At 48.4% G+C, this 12236-nt stretch overlaps 1 protein-coding gene across 2 annotated transcripts in view; it reads right to left on the bottom strand.

The window, feature by feature from the left end:
- Positions 1 to 12236, bottom strand: part of LOC142590710 (WW domain-binding protein 2-like) — a 154519-nt gene that overhangs the window by 63643 nt on the left and 78640 nt on the right. The gene's annotated exons all lie outside the window — the stretch shown is intronic.

Consider the following 12236-nt stretch of genomic DNA (forward strand, 5'->3'; position numbering starts at 1 on the left):
GCTTAAGGAGGAGAGGTTTGCACTGATGCCGAGAGGTTTGCATTGATGATGCATATCAATGCACTCAAAGCATCGGAAGGGTGGTGTGCGTGCTTCAGAGAGTGACATGGCCTCGTTTTTATGACTGTGTGCGGCGAAAGAGGTGCTGTCAACGAAGACGTTGCCAACAACTGGAAGAACGCTCAGCTGCTCAACCACATCGCTGCCTACGATCCAAATGATATAACTGTATTTAATGCTGATGACAGAGCACATTTCTTTAAGGCTTTGCCAGACAAGACTGTGACCATGAAAGGAGATCCGTGCATCAGTGGCAAAAGATCCAAGGAACACGTCACCATTCTTTTAGCCACCAACATGACAGGAACAGAACGCTTGCCGCTGGTCGTCATTGGAAAGGCACAAAAGCCACGGTGCTTTAAGAACATGCCTGCTCTTCCGGTGGAATACCGAGCGAAAGAAAAGGCCTGGATGACGTCGGAAATTTTTCGAGGCTGGATGCAGAAGTTAGACCGACAGTTTTCTGCAAAGAACATTGGTGCTGGACAATTGGTGCGCATAACAGTGTCACCGAACTGGACAACATAGAAGTTGTTTTCTTGCCGCCGAACACATCGGCCCTCCAACCGATGCACCAAGGCATAACTCAGTTTGTCAAGACCAAATACCGCAGGTGCGTGCTGGAACATATGCTCCTGTGCCATGAAGTCGGCAAGCAGTACGACGTGAATCTCTTGAGCGCGGTCAACACTGTTGCCTACGTTTGGCACAACATGCCCGCGCAAGTTGTCGCCAACTGTTTTAGACACAGTGGCTTCGTTGTGCGTGAGCCTGGCAATGATGCAGTGGCCGAAGTGTCGCTAGATGACAATGGAGATGACTGCGAGTATTTTGGAGGAGTTCTGCCGGATGCGGTGACACTCGCTGACTACGTCGGCCTTGTTGACGGCGTTGTTACAGCCGGCTCGCCTACCAAAGAAGAAATTGTCAGGGACGTGCTGCACGGCGAAGATTCTGAGGTGGAAGAGGAGCCACGAAAGGAGCAGCCTCGGCCCCCTCATACTGTGAAGGAAGCTGCGGAGGCCCTCGCTGTGTTGGAAGAATTTTGTTGGGACACTGCAGACAGCATGCGAGCTGCTACGCACCTGGAAGGACTTCTAAAAATAGTATCCGCGCAAGTTTCTGCGCGAAAGCAGACGAGCATCCTCGATTACTTTGCGCAGTAAAGGTATAGGGCTGTGCGAATATTCGAAACTTTCGAATACCGAAGCGAATAATGTCATATTCAATTCGACCTTCGATTCGAATAGGGCTATTAGAAAATTTCGAAGTCTTTCGAAGTTTAAGAATACCGGTACACGTACATTTTTTGCAAGTTTGTCTTTCTGTATCTACTCTGTGTAGAGCATTTTCATGCCACTTTGCTGACGGAGCCACGACCGCTCAAAAGAAACAAGGCCGTGACCAAGCTTTGGACCTAGCATACGATTTCAGGAACGTAAACAATATTGATAACGATAGCGATGGCTCTTCGGAAGTTTTAAAGAAATCGTTTACTATTGCATTTTTAGGCACTAAATGTAACGTAACTGTAACATCATCATAATATTTGTAGGTATTTATCAACCTAAAAGTATGTATACCTTGTAATTGTAAGATATAATATAAATCGCCTTAACACCGGCAAATTAAAAAAAAAGTTTGTCTTAGCGGTAGTAGGTATTTGGTGAAGCAACCATGTGCTTTCTATAGCTTCTTTTTTTTAGGCTTGCGCTTGCAAACGTGGTCGCCGGATGTGTATGTACATACGTCCCTTCAAGTTATCAACTTCAGTCACGCTTTAGTTGTTCATTTTGCTCGATTGCGCGCACAGCCGAAGTAGCACAACCATGAACGAATCGGCGCAGCGGGTGTTCCGGAGTGCCATCTGGGAGTTCTTCGGTCGCGGAGCAAGTGACGCGACGTGCCGCACGTGCAAGATGCGCCTTAAGACGCCCACGGGCACTACAACCACCCTCGTCAATCACCTAAAGCATCACCCTGATCCATTCAAGCAGTTCGAGAAGCTCCATGCTGCCGAAAGCTCAAAAAAGCCTGCAGGCCCGAAAAAGACGACGGGCACCAACAAAGCGGACACAAGTGCTGCTAGCTGTAGCTACTTCAAGCCGACGTTGAAAGGTGACAGTCAGCGCGCAAAAACGTTAACAATGAGGTTGCGCAGTTCCTGGTCACTGGCTTGCACTCTTATTCTATCGTTGAGGAGCCAGGCTTTTTGTCTTTGATGCACACAGCAGTGCCCGAGTACAAGGTCCCATCGAGGACTACGTTTTCTCGGAGTGTCGTGCCAGAACTTTACGCCAAAGAAAAAGAACAGATCAAAAGCGAGCTGCGCAATCACTTCACTGACGGGACCCCATGCTACTTGGTGACGACCGACAGGTGGACGTCTAGGCCCGGGGATAGCTATGTCTCATTTACATGCCACCTCGTTGATAAAGAGTTCCGGCTTCACAATTATCACCTTGCATGCCGGCACATGCCGGAAGGCCATACATTTGACAACCTGAAGCGCATCCTCCTTGACTTGGCAAAGGAGTGGGGACTGCCTCAAGATGTTCCAGTTTTCATTGTCACTGACAATGCCAGAAACTTCCTGGGCGCCGCATCGCGAACGGGATGGACAAGTATACAGTGCTTCGCGCATACGTTACAATTGTGCATTCAGTGTGCGAAGAAGGACACTCAGAATTTTGAGCAGCTGTGTGTCAAGGCCCGAGCAATTGTAGGGCACAACAAGAGGAGTTCCCAAGCCAGAAGTCGCCTCAAAGAAGTTCAGGTTAGCATGGGCTTAGAGCCCCTTGAAGTGATTCAGGATGTTGCGACGAGATGGAACAGTGAATATGAAATGATGTCACGCCTTTTAATGCTCCGTGTACCAATTTCCTTGAATCTGTCGGAACAGGACACATTGGAAAACCTGACTTCAAGTGAATGGCATCTGATGGCATCCGTCACATCAGTGCTAAAATGTGTTGACAATGCAACAAGAGAGTCTTGCTCTGAAAAGCACCCAACTCTTTCGCAAGTGGTGCCACTAGTGCATTGCATGCAACTTCTGCTCACTCAGCAACAGCAGTGTTGTGGGGAGGAGTCTGCATTTGCAGGAAACCTCCTTCACAGCATGAAGTCCAGGTTTGCCGATATAAAATTGCAGGTGACATATGCTTTGAGCACAGCATTGGACCCCCGATTTAAAGCTGTTTGTTAAGACATCACAAGTGAGAAACGGTGGCTCAAAAATCTACTCTGCTCAGCTGTGGAGAGGAGCCTGCCTCAAGGGAGAGACAGCGAAGAGTCCAATGCACCTGCACAAGCTGTCTATAGTGATGTGTGGGATGTCTTTGGAGCTTTGGCTTCTACCACCACTTCAAGCACTGGTTCCCAGCGACTTATGGAAGAGGTGGAGGAGTACCTCCATGCACCTGTTCGGCCCCGCTTGGAGAATCCCTTCCTGTGGTGGAAAAATTTCGGCGAAGTCAAGTACCCGTTACTGTCCAAGCTAGCTCGGCTATACCTGTCGGTGCCAGCAACCCAAGTGTCAAGTGAGAGGTTGTTCTCGCCTACAGGAAATGTTGTCACCACTAGAAGAGAACACCTTCTCCCCGAGCATGTTGAGCAGTTAGTGTTTATACACAGCAACATGCACTAGGATGAAAGGCTGGGTGAGCAGTGCACAGTGGTCTGAATAAATTGAATAATGAAAAGGTCTCGTGCCTCATGTCTGTTTCTCATTGCCTCACATTTATAATGGTTCAGAAAATATAACTGATAAAACAACCAGCAGAGATCATTGTAACAAGATCATGTACTTCACTCCATCAATTTTTCTGTTGTGTACTAGGAGTCCCAAATATTCGCTTCGATTCGAAAATATTCGCTTTGCTTCAAAATTATTCGAATACGGTGACTACAGTTAAACCTGGATGTAACGAACCTATATGTAATGAATTCCTGGATTTAACGAAGTTTTTGAATTCCCCAACGCTGCCCCCATTGAAGCCCATGTATTTTCGACCTTGATATAACGAACGCGTTACGGCGGATAGCCTTGATGTAACGAACTCCCAAAGCTGATCAGTCATTACTTTTTGCACTTTTAAGGAAAATTCGGCCGAAGAAATGCTCTAGATTATTGAATATTAATATTGTAAGGAGCCAGCAGCGACGCGAACGCCAGGGATTGCCGCGACCGAGCAAAGTTAGCGATGATGATGATGGTGGCGGCAACTAGCGCCACTCCGTGCCTAACGTAGCAGTCTTTTCAGGCTTTGCTTGTCTAGCGTCACACCAGGTGGCATTGGTATCGGCAGCTGATTTCTCTTTCAGATTTATTTTGTTTCGTATGGATTTGAGGACAAGCATTCTTATTTTGTGATTTTCATTTGTTTCAACGGCTTAGACACACTTATGTGTAACAATTCACTTGAAAAGCAACGCTGATAGCCGGTTCTTTCATTGCCAGGGTGCGGGAAGGGAGAGAGGGAGGGACGATGACGAACGACAGGCGCCACTTTTTTTTCTTTCTCTATGGATGCGTTGCATTCGCCATTTTGAGTGTTGTCCTGCGTTCTGCACGTGTGCGTGTGTCAACTGCTCTGGTACTGGTTTGTCCGACTTGTTTTGGAGGTGCTAGGCCTGCCTGTCGGCGTGTAGTCGTGCGTCTCCGCTTCTAATTACGTCGTCGGTTGGTCGTGATGAGTTCTACTGCCAGAAAACGAAAAGTTCTGTCTTTTGAAGACAAACTCGCAATTTTAAATGCAGTCTCCGCGGGCGAGAAGAAGGACGTTGCCACCCGTTTCAGCATTCCAGCGAGCACACTATCAACGATTTTGAGTGTGGAACACAGCATCAGAAACGCAGTGGAGTCGGGAACAAGCTCGAAGAAAAAGAGACTGAAGCTGTCCACATACACTGATGTGGACAAGGCAGTGTTCACGTGGTTTTTGGACACGAGAGCCAGAAATGTGCCCATAAGTGGCTCGATCTTACAACAGAAGGCAAAGGATTTTGCGTGTATCTTGGGCCATGATGATTTCAAGGCAAACAACGGGTGGCTGCAGGGATTTAAGAGCCGGCATGGTGTAGTCGGAAGAGTAATCAGCGGCGAATCTGCCTCCGCAGACAGCGATGCTGCTGCTTTGTGGGTGGCTGACAAGCTGCCTGGAATCCTGAGTCGCTTCGAGGCGGCTGATGTCTACAATGCCGACGAGACAGCTCTATTTTATCAGATGCTTCCGGGCCGCACGCTAGCGTTAAAAGGCGATGACTGCCACGGCGGAAAGCAGAGCAAGCTCCGCATAACGATTCTGCTGTGTGCCAACCTCGACGGCACAGACAAGCGAGTCCCGCTAGTTGTCGGCAAAAGTGCCCGTCCCAGGTGTTTTAAGGGAACGAAGCGCATGCCCGTGAAGTATGTGGCGAATTCCAAAGTGTGGATGACTCGGCCAATATTTTCTGAGTAGTTGAAGGAATTTAACCAGGACGTCAAGCGGCAAGGCCGTCAAGTTTGCCTACTGCTGGACAATTGCTCGGCGCACCACGTCGAAGGCCTGCAGCTGTCGAACATCGAACTGCATTGCTTCCCGGCCAACTGCACGTCCCTAATACAGCCCCTGGACAAAGGGGTCATTAAAAGTTTTAAATGCTGTTACCGGCGCCGACTAATCCTGAAGATACTTCTTGATATCCATCTGGAACGGGAGATGAAGATCGACATTTATCAAGCAGTCGAGATGCTTGCTGCCTCCTGGCAAGAGGTCAGGGCAGAAGTTATCGCGAATTGCTTTTTAAAGGCCGGAATAGCCAAAAACGCACGGGCTGGTGCCGACGAGCAGGAGGAGGAAGACCTTTCAACTCCGTCCGATGCGGCCGAAGCGTGGAACGAGCTATGTACTAACGGTGGTGTACCCGACGATGTTGAACTGACTGACTTTTTGTTTGCCGACAACGCCGCCGTGGCTACAGAAGAAATGTCTGATGCAGCAGTAGCTGAAAGCGTGCAAAATCCCGATGGCGGTGATGATGGTGCTTGTGAGGCAGTTCCGTGTGACGTGCCTACTGCAAAGGAGGTGATGAACGCAATGGACGTTATGCGCCATTTCGTCGGCTCGCTCGACGATGAAGGAGCTCTACACGATTTAGCTTCTTTGGAGCGGCGTGTTGTGCCTTCACTCGTGCCGAAGAAGCAAGCGGAAATTACGCAGTTTTGTGGTGTAAAATAAATGCTTGAAGGGTGAGTTCACCTTCACGGATATATTGAGCTATTTGGTTTCGTTTCTGCATCATTCGTACGAGCCTTCACGCGAAACCTGCATGTAACGAAAACCTGCATGTAACGAAAAATTGCGAGCTTTTGTCAACTTCGTTATATCCAGGTTTAACTGTATTCGCTTCGAAGTGAAAAAGCACTATTCGCACATGCCTATAAAGGTATGTTGATGAAAGTCGTGCATTTATTGTTTTTGTTGACCGCTCGATAATTCGGACATTCGGTTAACTTGGACATAATTTACGGTCCCTAGAAGTCCGAATTAACGAGCTTTTACTATACCATGTTCTTAGTACAATGACTTGCTGTCAGAACACCCCTTGTGACTGCCCTTCATTTTGTGTGCATGCCCCCTCTTGTACGTATACACACGATGTGGCAATGCAATGAAATATTGTTGGAAGTCAGCACAGTGTGTGTCGCCTCTCGCAGTCCTCGTCTTTCATGCTGTACATTGTTTTTGTCCTGAATAACCAACTAGCCCAAGCAACCACCCTAGTGTAAACATGGAAATGAGAAGTCGGCTTTGCAGCCCGCTGAAGTGCTACACAGTCGCGCATGCAATGAAATCTGAATAAAAGAACAAAAGAATCTTCGCCGTGTGCAACACGCCACTTAGCACCTGACGCGATAGCCTTTTGATAGCTGCGTTCTGCTACACTGTGATGGTCTTTCGCACCTGCTTTCCAGTTGGCTTGCCATGGTCTAGCAGCACATGGCATACAACGCAGCCCTTCGCTGTGTGGTCGAAGAGGCAAGTGACCGTTGCCGCACCGCCTGGGCTCAACCGGCTGGTGGCCTCCAAGACTGCACCGATGGCAGTGCAATCTCCGAGGCTATGCACAGCTGCTAGCCCACGGGGCACGCTGCAGGAAGAGGTGAATGCATGGCCGGGGCACGACCCCAAGACTGTGCCCGCACGACCCCGAGATTGTGCCCACAGGTCTTTGGGGCCTGGCCGCTGCGCGGCGTGCCATGGAGAAAGAGAAGTAAACGCACTAATTTTTGGCACCACTGTGCGTGGCTTCACAGCGTGGCACGACTTGCATGCGACCCCGAGATTGTGCTGGGGAAATCTCGGAGGCCACGCCTGCCTGCGCGGCACGCAGCAGTGAATGCACTGATGTTTCGCACTGCCGCGCTTAGCCGCACAGCGTAATGCGGCTCGCACGGCCAGGCGTGCGCAAGAGAAAGAGGTCAGTGGAGAAGTGTGATGGTGAGCTGATGCTTATGCGCAGATGTGCGGCTATGCGCAGCAGTGAAAATACCAGTGTTGCTCAACGACGCATTCAAAGCGAGGACACGGGATAGTGCTTGCCTGAGCTCAATTGTACATAGCAAAATTGGTTTCCAGCAGAACGTTCTGACACGGACAGGAAGATATGAGGACACACGTTGGGGACACGGGAGTTTTGAACTGTCGCAGCGAAGGAGTGCCAAACCCCGCGGAAAGTGATGTATCGGCGCACAACTGTCGGGTATCTTTTGGTTTTGGAGACGAATCTAGACAAAAATGCACTGGCAGGAGAATTTCACTTCGCGAAAACAAGGTTTGAACCCTTTCAGGGTCGATTTATTTTGCCATATGCGACCGCCCAGAGTCGAACTCTTTTTATTGCAGATTCCAATTCTTCTGAGGAACCTATTTCGAAAAAATATTCACCGTAATTTTTCTAGGGCGACGGTAAAGTGAGAAAAAATATTTTGCATTGGTATATAAGTACTGCTTATTGATGAATAACAACAATAAAAAAGGAAATAAATTTATAAGAATGAAAAATTTGATGCATTGTTATACACATAGTTCAAGGATTAGAAAATGCACACACGAGAATATTTCGTAAGTCTCAAATGTTCCTGATCTTACGCTAATGTATACATCCGATGACGACAACGTACTTTGCTTTAAGTTTTGGTTTCAGTATTGCTACTCAAACAGCATCAGCTCAAGGGGGGCTCTCATTGTTATGCTTCACTGGGTGCAAGCTTGCCACAATCTTCTTCTAAAATGCCGTTTTGAAGCAGGATTGTGCAAAAGGCTGCTTTTGGCATGATTTCGCACAATTGGCACAGGTGTTCTACCACTGCATCTTTCTAGCCTAGGTGTTAACCCATGCTCAACTTACTGCAGCCAATGTAAAGGCAACATTTCATTGACAATAAACCTCTTCGCAGTCTGCATCTTCCTGTCTGGGGTGCCCTTCTGTCTTAGTAGCCATACTGTTTCATGCAGTGCATTCCAAGGCCTGGTGAGACCACAGCCACCACATACCTAGACACCGGAGTTAGTAGATAAGTTGGGCCACTTGGTGAAATAGGTACCACTCAGTGGGTGAGGCATCCAATAATGCTCACTTCAATGATAATGATGCACCACCATGCTACAAAAAGAGACATACAAGCTATCTGAGCTTCCACAGTGATTGTCATCGAACTGCCAATAGGAGGCCAAGCAGGATAACCGAACCAATATTCTTTACATAGGAACCTTGGTGCACTTTTGCTATTGAATTCAGAAACAAATAATCAGCTAGAAATCAGCTGATCATGCTTGTCCCAAAGGTCAGCTTGAGGACAAGAAAGACTATCTTCCAGGTTCTCTTTTTCATTGGTAGCCTGGCACTGACATGCGCATACAGGGTTTGTCCATAAAGTAATGAGACTGAGTCTGGTGAAAAGAGTTTATTGATCTGATCGGTACATATTGTTAAAATTCTTCTATATAATTTCCTTAGGCGTCGATACACTGCTGCCAATGCAATTCCCACGCTGCAAAGGCTCCCTGGAAATCAGCTGCCATAAGCTCTTTCAGAAACTCTGTGACAACCAGTTGGACGGCAGGAACATTGTCGAAACAGTGACTTTTCAGGCTTCTCTTGAGATTTGTGAACAGAAAAAAAGTCCGTTCCGTCAGGCGCACGTCGAGGCTGTATGGTGGCTGCGGCAAGGTTGTGACCCCTACCTGGGCCAGGTAGGTGGTCACAAGGAAGGCAGTGTAAGCTGGAGTGCTGTCGTGGTGGAGCTTCCAGCGATCGACAGTCATTTCCAGCTGACGGCTCTGTGAAGGTGCTCAAGGACTTCTTCATAGAACAGAGCATTGACAGTTCGTCCCGGAGGTACAAATTCTTTGTGGACCACCCCACGCTTGTAAAAAAAAAAAAAAAACAATGAACACTGTCTTTACCTTGGACTTCGACATTCTCGCTTTCTTGGGGCACGGGGAGTTTGCAGTGTGCCACTCCGAACTTTGGCACTTGGTTTCGGGGTCGTACTGGAACAGCCATGATTCGCCGCCGATTATTACACCATCTAAAAAGTCCTGTTCACTTTCTAACTACACCAACATCTCACGGGAAATGTCAACTCAGCGTCGTTTTAGTTCATCACTCAACACTTTTGGCACCACTTTCGAATAAACTTCTTGCGTGTTGAAACTTTCAGAAATAATTTTGTGAACCGTTGTTTTGCACATACTGAGGTTTTCGGCAATTAATCTGATACTCAAACGATGGTCGCAGTCGACGCGTTTTACTTTGGCAACATTGTCGTTCAAACCACTCGTTGAAGGGCGTCCAGATCGCTTCATGTTTTCGACAATTGCCCGTCCATTCCTGAACTTACTGAACCACCAGAAAACCTGAGCCCTTAACAGGGCTCAGGTCTGGTGACGTCGACCGACAGGTTGGAGAAGTCTAAGCAGGCACAGGGCCTTACATGAGCCCGATCCCTCAGCCGCCTCCCCCTTAACCCCCTCCCCCTTTTCAGTAAAGTTTACCACCACCGCCACCACCACAGGGCGTCATCTTTGTAAGCCTCTTTAACCAAGTCAAGTGTCTTGGAAGTGCTTTTGCCCAGGTGAACAGAAAAATTTAATCGCGTACTGCTGCCCCAGCAAGAGCTAAATTTTTTATTTTTTCTGCGGTGACAAAAACTCGAAAACGGCTTTTGTGCCCCTTTGTAGCCTGTGGAATCGCACGTGCATTCCAATATCTCCGGAGCGGCCACGCGGTTATCACGCGATAATCACTTCAGCCGCAGAGACCGCCGCACACCGTCCCCCTGCTGCGCTCAGCCTTAGTGAGTGACTCACCGCCCCAGGGCCCGAGCGCTGATCCACTCTGGGTGAGCTGAACTCTTATCAGCCTCTTTTGTGGTTCCAACATTGTGCGGTTTCTTTCGCCTCAGACGTGCAGAACACTCCGCTGCTGTGGTTTTGCATTTGTATTTGTGGTTGCTGTTGGTATTGTATTCTAAGGTGAATAAACACCTTAAGTCCGAGACTCACCCTGTACCCCTGGCCTGACCCCGCCGTGGTCGCAACTCACTGTGAACCGCGGGGTAGGGGTCACAGCTCTGACTGTTAGGGCTGCTTCAAAAGTGCTAGCGAGCGACTGCCGCTCCGTCGGAGCTGTGCGATCCAGAGAAGGGCGCGAACTTGAGTAATACCTCTATAAGCCTCACTGCATCAGAGCTCGGTGCGTTACTTAGCTTAGTGTCATTAGCAGCCTCATTACGGACAAACACTGCACATGCTTTCTTTGTTATATTTTTACTTGTAAAACTTGTCTGCTGTCTCCCTTACAATCAAGGGGCCCTGTGAGTTACATTAATGCAAAGCCTTTCTTGCTTCATTCCATGTGGTGGGTCAGCAGTAGGCATCTCCTTGTCTAGTGACATTTTGGACCTCTCTGTAATAAATGTGCACCCGACAGAGGAATTGAAGCTCTGCATTTGAGTGTAGCTGCTGAGTGCTTTAACCATGGGGCCATGATTGCACACATACTTGTGCCAAAACCAACTCGCTCTTTTAGACCTGTGGCAATTGCATCCCGTGCTGGCCATTTGTGACAGCTCGTGCTCTGAGATGCTGGGCACTAGAACTAGCACCATCCCTGGGATCGGTCCACATTCTCCAGTACAGACGAATCTCAATGATTGGAACTCGAAGAGACTTGACACTTTGTTTGAACTAAAGGAAGCTCACTGAATGGAGCACGTGCGTGCAGCGCTGCTTTAGGTGGCGCCCATTCACCGAGCCAACACTGAGCAAAGACTTCTGAAACTGCAGCTTCACAGCAGCACAGCACATGCTGCCACGAAGCCGCGCTTCAAGGCCAAGTTCACATATGACCCGCACCCCTACTATACTATTAAACTTTCCAAATTTGCGGTGGCGCTTATACGTGCCCAAATGCAGTTACTTGCAACAAGAGAAGCGAGCGGCAGCCGGCCGCCCTGCCAGGTTGACATGCTGCTGTGAGCACGATCAGGGGGGTCATAGTACATTCGAATTAACCATCACAAATGCTTATGTGTTTGAATGACTGGGCCTTGTCGCACACTGAAAGAAACATAATTCTGACAGGCCAACCATGTCCATTTGAATAAACCAGAAGTCAAATTAGGCAGGTGAGAATTCATGAGATTTCACTGTGCTTGCCTCAGAGCAGCTAACACAATGCAGAAACTGTGCAACGCTGTACCACTTTCGTGGTTAACCCAGATCGAACAGACTTAACGTTTCATCGCTACAGTGTGAACGCCACTGTTGTTTTAACATGCACCACTAGACATAGTCATGGTTATGTACAGGTGTATAACACGTAGTCCCATGATGGTATCAGAATTCACATCTCTCTCGCTTACACTCATTCAGTGCCTATCCACAACCTAACAATCGGCATGTCGTAAACTCGCATCGAATAGCCAGAGTACAGAAATCATGCTGTTGGCGTCCCACACCTGTCGTCACCGTAATCTTGCTGCTGTCGTCCCCCACATGATTGCAATAGCCATACAGCTGTTCATCTTACACATCCAGTTGGTCTACCTACGAATGCTCTGTATAATCCCCAACGATGCCGGGTAGGCAGCAAATGCTTTGCATAACATCCGACTCCCACAGTGC

This window comes from Dermacentor variabilis, chromosome 8, assembly GCF_050947875.1.
Source record: "Dermacentor variabilis isolate Ectoservices chromosome 8, ASM5094787v1, whole genome shotgun sequence".
NCBI lineage: Eukaryota > Metazoa > Arthropoda > Arachnida > Ixodida > Ixodidae > Dermacentor > Dermacentor variabilis.